Source organism: Saccostrea echinata, unplaced genomic scaffold (assembly GCF_033153115.1).
Source record: "Saccostrea echinata isolate AGI-Se365-2 ecotype Australia unplaced genomic scaffold, CSIRO_AGI_Sech_v1 ptg000006l, whole genome shotgun sequence".
Taxonomy (NCBI): Eukaryota; Metazoa; Mollusca; class Bivalvia; order Ostreida; family Ostreidae; genus Saccostrea; species Saccostrea echinata.
In genome coordinates this window covers 6,563,693-6,571,726 of record NW_026889755.1, presented here as the reverse complement: position 1 = coordinate 6,571,726, position 8,034 = coordinate 6,563,693, and positions in this window count along the sequence as shown.

The following is an 8,034-nucleotide window of genomic DNA, read 5'->3' as shown; positions in this document are numbered from 1 at the left end:
TTAAACAAATATGATTTTTTTTTTGTTCTGTTTTTTGTTTTGTTTTTGTTTTTTTTGTTTTTAAATATTTTTTTTTTTTGGCAGGGATCGGGATTTTGATACACTTTTTGATTAAAAGACGTTATATATATTTATTCTTTCATGTTTCAGAAACGTGTTTATATATACATGTTATTTAACCTACAGATGAGAATTAAAAAAGGAAAAAACACGACTGAAGATTTCATGAAGTCACAATGATAAAAATTCTAATTGAAGACTTTTTTATCTGTATTTATCTTCGAATATTATCTATTCAGTTTGAATGCTTATTTTGAAATGACAACAATGCCTGTAAACAATAATGCTTTTATATTCTTCTGCCGAAATAATATTTTTTAACTTGTCTTTATTGAATGAACTTTGTTAGTATTGTTAATAAAGCGGACACAAGAATTATTTTGTTCGTATATTTTCGAATGCTGTCACATGATATCTTAATAGATATGTAAAAAAAAAAAAAAGATTATTGTGAAATCATCCTTGTTCGTGGGACCAAAGTTTGTGGAATTCGTAGGTAACCCTTATCCATAAGTCCCCATGAAAAAAAAAACTTTGTCATAATGTAGATTCATTAAATACCCTGTATATACGAGTTACGAATGAAATAACGTCCCAAGGAACGAATAAAATTTTGATTGCCCACGAGCATTGATCCCCATGAGATTATTTAAATGATCCAACAGTAATTTAAACCATATAATAATAATAATATATTTTAGTCTGTTTTTTCTTCATTTTTTCCTTGATCTACTTTGTGGATTTGGTTTAAGAATACTATTTCCTTGATATGTAAATTCGTAAACAGCTCCCTCGTCATATTCTGTAAAATAGTGAAATTGATGGGTCTTTTTCACCAGATTACATGGTTTGGTCTACCTAAAGGAAACAAAAATTAATGAAACCGAAGTAAAATATTGTCACGTAAACTTGATGTTCAACGCTATACGACAAGACGGTCTTTCTCTAAAGAAAGACTTATACAAAATTTCAAACGTCCATGCCAAATTCCGAAAGTACACACATACGAATTATAAATATCCTTTTCCAGTATAATTTTCTTGACAATATATTACTAGTCAAATACCATGGGATATGGAAAATGTTATGTAATTTGTATATAGCAATTTGTTTCAAGAACAAAATTATGACCTTATGCTTAAAATTTCCGTCAATAAGAATCATTCAGATTTCTTCTTGATGAAACACTGCACATTCGTGATTCGATTTTTTTCTTACGGTAATAATTCATTCTCTACGAGGTCGTCCACGTGGCGCAGTGGTAGAGCATTTGTTCTAGAGTCGCGGAGTAAGGACTTGATCCTTACGTCGTGGGTTCGACTCCCACTGCGGGACGTGGAGACAGGTCCTTCTGATAAGACCATATAAACGAAGGTCCCGTGTCGCAGTAGGTGCTGGCACGCAAAAGATCCATCACTGCTTAAAGGCCATAAGTGCCGAGTAAAGGTCTAAATTTGCAGTTCTCTTCTGGCAAGTGGTGGCATTTTAATATGAGTGAAAAATTCTCGAAAGGGACGTTAAACAACAAACAAAAAGACAAATTAACGAAGATACCTCTGACTGTAGTAACTGTTACAAATTTTGCAGACTTCACTTTTATCTCATTTAATTCCAAGCACTCTTTATATAGAAAAATATAAAACGGAAATTTGTCTTGATTATTTAAGGAATGAATTTAATAGCTATGAAAATTAAACAGAACAGACTGGAGTAGTACACTTAATGTTTATCAACCGCATAGCGGTTTACAACAACAGCAGAAAAAAAAAATCGTAAACTTTTCCAACACATGGTCCTGTTTTACAAAAGAATTAAGAGCCATTCTCTGTATTGACTTGAACTTTTATATAAGAGCTGTGGCAGGCATAGTCTCAGAATTTCAACAAACTCTCTATGATAAAAGTCCTTGATACGGTAAACTCAAATCACGCAAAAATTGGTTGCTACGTGTCATGGTTACCATAGCAACATGTCGTAAAGTTTGAAAATGGCATTTTTCAACATGTTCAGAGTCCCACAGTTAACGTTTGCAGCAAAGCAGACAAATGGCATTGACAGTTTCTGAAAGTTGAAGGCCTGCTGTCTTAAATGCATGATAAACATGTTTTGTAAATCAACTATTACATACGTTAATATGGAAACAAAGTATTCAAAAGTAATAATTTTGTTCATTGAATTTTATAAAGTCATACACTTAAGAATAAAAACAATTATAGGTTGAAATGTAAGCAAATAATAGACAAAAGATCCTTGTAACATATACCAAGGACGAAATATGAAATTTCTTATAGATTGGGATTGGTTGCCGTGGTTTTAATACCACGCCGGGACTTTAAATTTACTCTCTTAGTATTTTAATCCTATCCTATCTTTTTAAAAAGCATATTTCTATATAACTGATGATCAATTTTTAAAGGCATTGGTGTGGCCTTAATTTTCACATTTAAAAAAATTCAAATTCAATTCTTTAAATAGAGCGTTGCTATGGGAATTAGTCAAAAAATATGCATAAAAATCTGAAAAAAAATATTCTGTTTCCTTTGATACGTACCCTTGTATGTAGATTCCCAAACCTTTTATGATTGATATTTATGAACAACTTACCTGACTTTCAATTTTGACTACCACCCAATCCCTAACTGGATGCAAAAAGCTGGCACATACGGTTAAATATTAATATAAAACTTACAAAATTGAACTTTTTCCATTCTTGGTAACCATAGCAACAGTGTTTTATTTTTCAACAAACTTGATCAATATATGATATTCAACTTTAGTTCTACCAGATATGTACTATTCAAGGTAAGTCAAATAATATGTTTCTTGATTAAAGGGTAAGTTAATTCCTAAGGCAGCAAAAAAATATCACTTTAAACAACTGATACGTTGTTTCCATGGTTACCCTGCAAAGTAACAATTAATCTCGAATTTTCTTATGTTGTCGGTGTTGCAAAGTCCTAAGGATGTATATGTGCGAGCCATGAATTTTATTGTTTTTCCTCAAGATAGTAGCACTAACCCAATCTTAGCAATAAATTTTGTATGGTTACACTGTGTAGCCATGGCAACCATGAAAGTTACTTTTAGAATAATATTGCCAATACCCAATAACTTAAGGTCAAATATTTTTATTGTTTTTTTAGGTCACCTAAGTAAACTCAGGTGACCTATTGCTATCCGTTTTTGTCCGTCGTCGTACGTCGTTCGTCGGTCGTAAACTTTTAAACATTTTCAGCTTCTTCTCTAAAACCGCTCAACCAATTTCAACCAAATTTGGCATATAGCATCTATGGGTAACGGGGAACAAAAATTGTGAATTTCATGGTCCCTGCCCCCCTGGGGCCTGAGGGGTGGGGCTAAAACCACCAAAATTCATGCAATCTTTAAAAATCTTCTTCTTTATTCCTGGACATCAAGCAGTCAAACTGTTGGCATCATTGTAATAAGCATTGAGCCCTCTACCAAAATTGTGAAATTCTTGGCCCCAGGGTCAGGGGTTCTGGTGCTAGGGTGGGGCTATATAGATCACATAGTGAAAGAGCATTATTTCTTTGAAAATCTTCTTCTCTGCTCCTGGGTATTAAATAAACTAACTAAGTAAATAGTTATGAAGAGCAAGAAAGTCTCTTCCAAAATTGTGAATTTCATGGCCCCAGGGTCAGGGGTTCTGGTGTTAGGGCAGGGCTCTATTGATTATATAGTGAAAATGCATTAATTCTTTGAAAATCTTCTCTGTTCCTGGGTATTAAAAAAACAAACCAAGTATAAAGTTATGATGAGCAAGAGTGTCTCTTCCAAAATTGTGAATTTCATGGCCCCAGGGTCAGGGGTTCTGATGTTAGGGCGGGGCTCTATTGATTATATAGTGAAAATGCATTAATTCTTTTAAAATCTTCTTCTCTGCTTCTGGGTATTAAATAAAGTAACAAAGTACAAGGTTATGATGAGCAAGAGTGCCTCTTCCAAAATTGTGAATTTCATGGCCCCAGGGTCAGGGGTTCTGGTGTTGGAGGGGGGGTGGGTGGGGTGGCTCTATTGACTATATAGTGAAAATGCATTAATTCTTTGAAAATCTTCTTTTCTGCTCCTTGGTATTAAATAAAGTAACTAAGTACATAGTTATGATGAGCAAGAGTGCCTCTTCCGAAATTGTGATATTTCATGGCCCCAGGGTCAGGGGTTCTGATGTTAGGGCGGGGTTCTATTGATTATATAGTGAAAATGCATTAATTCTTTTAAAATCTTCTTCTCTGCTTCTGGGTATTAAATAAAGTAACAAAGTACAAGGTTATGATGAGCAAGAGTGCCTCTTCCAAAATTGTGAATTTCATGGCCCAAGGATCAGGGGTTCTGGTGTTGGAGGGGGGGGGGGTGGCTCTATTGACTATTTAGTGAAAATGCATTAATTCTTTGAAAATCTTCTTCTCTGCTCCTTGGTATTAAATAAAGTAACTAAGTACATAGTTATGATGAGCAAGAGTGCCTCTTCCGAAATTGTGAATTTCATGGCCCCAGGGTCAGGGGTTCTGGTGTAAGGGGGGGGGGGGTTGGCTCTTTTGACTATATAGTGAAAATGCATTAATTCTTTGAAAATCTTCTTCTCTGCTCCTGGATATTAAATAAACTAACTAAGAACATAGATATGATGAGTATGGCTGCCTTTTCAGAAATTGTGAATTTCATGGCCCCTGGGTCAGGGGTTCAGGTGGGGGGGGGGGGGTCTCTTGATTATTTGCATTAATTCTTTGAAAATCTTCTTCTCTACTCCTGGGTATTAAATAAACTAACTTAGTGCATAGTTATGATGAGCATGGTTGCCTCTTCCAAAATTGTGAATTTCATGGCCCCTGGGTCAGGGGTTCTGGTGTCAGGGTGGGGCTCAATTGGTATATATAGTGAAAATGCATTATTTCTTTGAAAATCTTCTCTTTCCTGGATATTAAATAAACTAAGTACATAGTTATGATGAGCAAGAATGCCTCCTCAGAAATTGTGAATTTTGTGGCCCCTGGATGAAGGGTTCTGGTGTTCGGGGCTCTATTGATATATAAGGAAAATGCATAAATTCTTTCGAAATCTTCTTCTCTGCTCCTTGGTATTGTTCAAACAAAGGAAGTGCATGGTTATGATAATGAAGAATGCCTCTTCCAAAATTGTGCAATTCATGGCCCCTGGGTCAGGGGTTCTTCTGGGGGGGGGGGGGGGCTCTATTGATTTTATAGTGAAAATGCATAATTTCTTTCAAAATATTTTTTCTACTACTGGTAATAAAGCAAAGAAACAAGTGTATAGTTATGATGAGCAAAGTGCTTCTTCCAGAATTATTAGTTCATGGCCCCTGGGTAAGATTTTCTGGTGTAAAGGGGGAGGGGGGCTTTATTTATTTAATAACATAGTGAACATGCATTTCTTTGAAAATCTTGTGTTCTTCTGGGCATATTTGAGGCAAACAGAGTAAAAGTTTTAATATGCAAGGGTATTTTTACCAGAATTTTGAACACCTGGATTATTTAGTCAAGTATTCTGGTCCTGGCCAGGGCTCTATGAACTTGTATTCTGCTGAGCAAAGTTATTCCCCTTTGCCATTCACCTTTGAAAATTAATCACTGTAAATAATGTATTTGAAAGGTTCATAGAATAAGAGAATTATGCAAGAATATTTATTGTATAATACAAAAAGTACTTTCATAGTTTTAATGATCAGGTAGACTTGGAAATAATAGATGAATAAAAGTGAGGCAAAAATAACTTATTTCTTTAATGTTCTTCAAAGGCCAAGAGAGACCAATGTGAGAAGTCATAATATGGGGTTAAAAATAGACATTTTGATAATAGTCTGCATGGTAATAGTGATAAATGGGGGACAGATAGATTCTATACCAATTATTTTGTTGATGCTTATCATACTATTTTTCTTGCTTTTGGGCAACAAAGCTTCATTTATCAGTGTATGGATCCTCTAAATTGTTGTATTGTACTCAGGTGACCGTTAAGGCCCATGGGCCTCTTGTTTTTCGTAGGTTGTTGATTGAGTTTGATCATGTAACACCTATCATTAGTGAATATTGAGCGTTTTTCAGCATTTTTCAGCATCTGAAATGTATTCCAAATGTACCCATGGTTACCACTCACTTAGAAATATATTTTATATAATTTCTTTATAGTATAAGTGGCGTCATGTTTTTGTGAGAATGGTTTGCTTGTTTTTCAAAGTCCTCATTAAAGCTTAATAAAGATTCAAAGTAGCTGAAATCTCAATTTTCCCAACTTTTCTGGCTGTTACTATGGCAACCAAGACACATAGCAACGACATTTTATTTGATATATGTTTCTGGTATCAAGTTGTAATAATGGAGAAAGTTTCATCAAAATTGGTGATCATGCGTGGCAAAGAAGTTTAAGTGGTTACATAGAATCGCTATTAACGATTCTAAAATGTAATAATGTGCAAATAACTTCTTCCTTTACATTAGTTTGAAAAATGGTGTAAATCGTAAAGAAAAGAACTTTAAAAGACACTTCTTAGGCAAGCAAATATCCAAAGAACGATTAATTTAAGACATTTTGCTATCAGCTAAAATTTGGTCTTAGTCCTAATTTCTTTTGTAAAACGAGGTCCAGGTTACAGAAGTAAGTATAACCCTGTTAGCGATAAAATTTATTCCTTATTATTTATTTTCTATCATGTGGTGTAAAAAAAAGGAAACTATTCCCCTCCAAAAATTACTTCAAATCTTTCCAAATTGAAAGTCAATGTCTAGCGGACTGATACGTGTTTGACGTTAGTCATGTTGTGACGTACGAAACACAGGTTATATGATATTAATTATTTTTTTTCAGTCGATCACAAGGCCTGTTACAATAAGAACAAAATTACTGAATTATGTTTTCCTATCAGGGATTCTGTCGCCCGGATTGGAGTGTTTGCTCTAGAGTCGTGATGGAAGGAGTTGAATCACACTGCGGGACGTGGAGATCGGTCCTTGAGATGTATTGTCGCATTATACTTTTGCCGATTTTTGTCCTTTTTTTAATTAAACATTAGCTTAAATTGTATTTGATTCTTTGTAATTTAATATCGATTAATTGATAATGTAATTGTATTTTAATTGTATGTAATTTATTATCAATAAATCGAACTTTAAAAAATTATATTTTTAAACTATAGTATCTCATAATTTCCTAAAACAACATATGATTATCATTGTTATAATAATCATTTATCAAGGTAAATTCACTCAAAGCGTAGTATATATAAATCATCAGAAAACGGACATTTATTCACAGTTAAAAATGCTTACACACTTGAAATAAAGTTAGTTAACTTTAATTGCATGTTTTTATTCACTGGGTGCAAACATGACGGAGAAAGAATTCCGGTTTTCTTGAATGCATTATCTCTGGACGACGGTGTGTTATTTAGGTGTAATTTCAATCAGTCATTTAGCAGATACTGACTTCATGAAACCAGGACTAAAATCAAATTTACTTGGAACTGTTTCCAAGCAATTCTCCTGATTTAATCTGATCGAAGACTTTGTTACTTTATCATTTCTAAAACTTTTGTTAATATTTACTCTGAAAACTTTATTCACTGAGAAGTCACTCTGCAGCAGTTTATCTGTGCAACACGGAGGGATTGTCACGCATACGACATTTTTGTTTCGAGCGTCTTTTGCTCCAGCAGTATATCCATTTTCTCCCCTGTCTCTATAGCAAAAGGATGCAACACATTGTTCAAGTATGACTCCATTGTCCAAGGATGTGAAAATTAGTAAGGAGTCTCTGTTATTCGAGGGTTGTCCCAGAAAAACGCGAACTTTTTAAAAAAATTTTGTTTTACTAATACTATAAGGTTAAAAATTGGCACAGATCATAACCAACATTTATTGAATATAACTTAGAAGTTTAAATGAAATCTCTCCATAAATATTTCTTTTCTGCAATTAAAATTAACCTAACATAAGTGCTGTC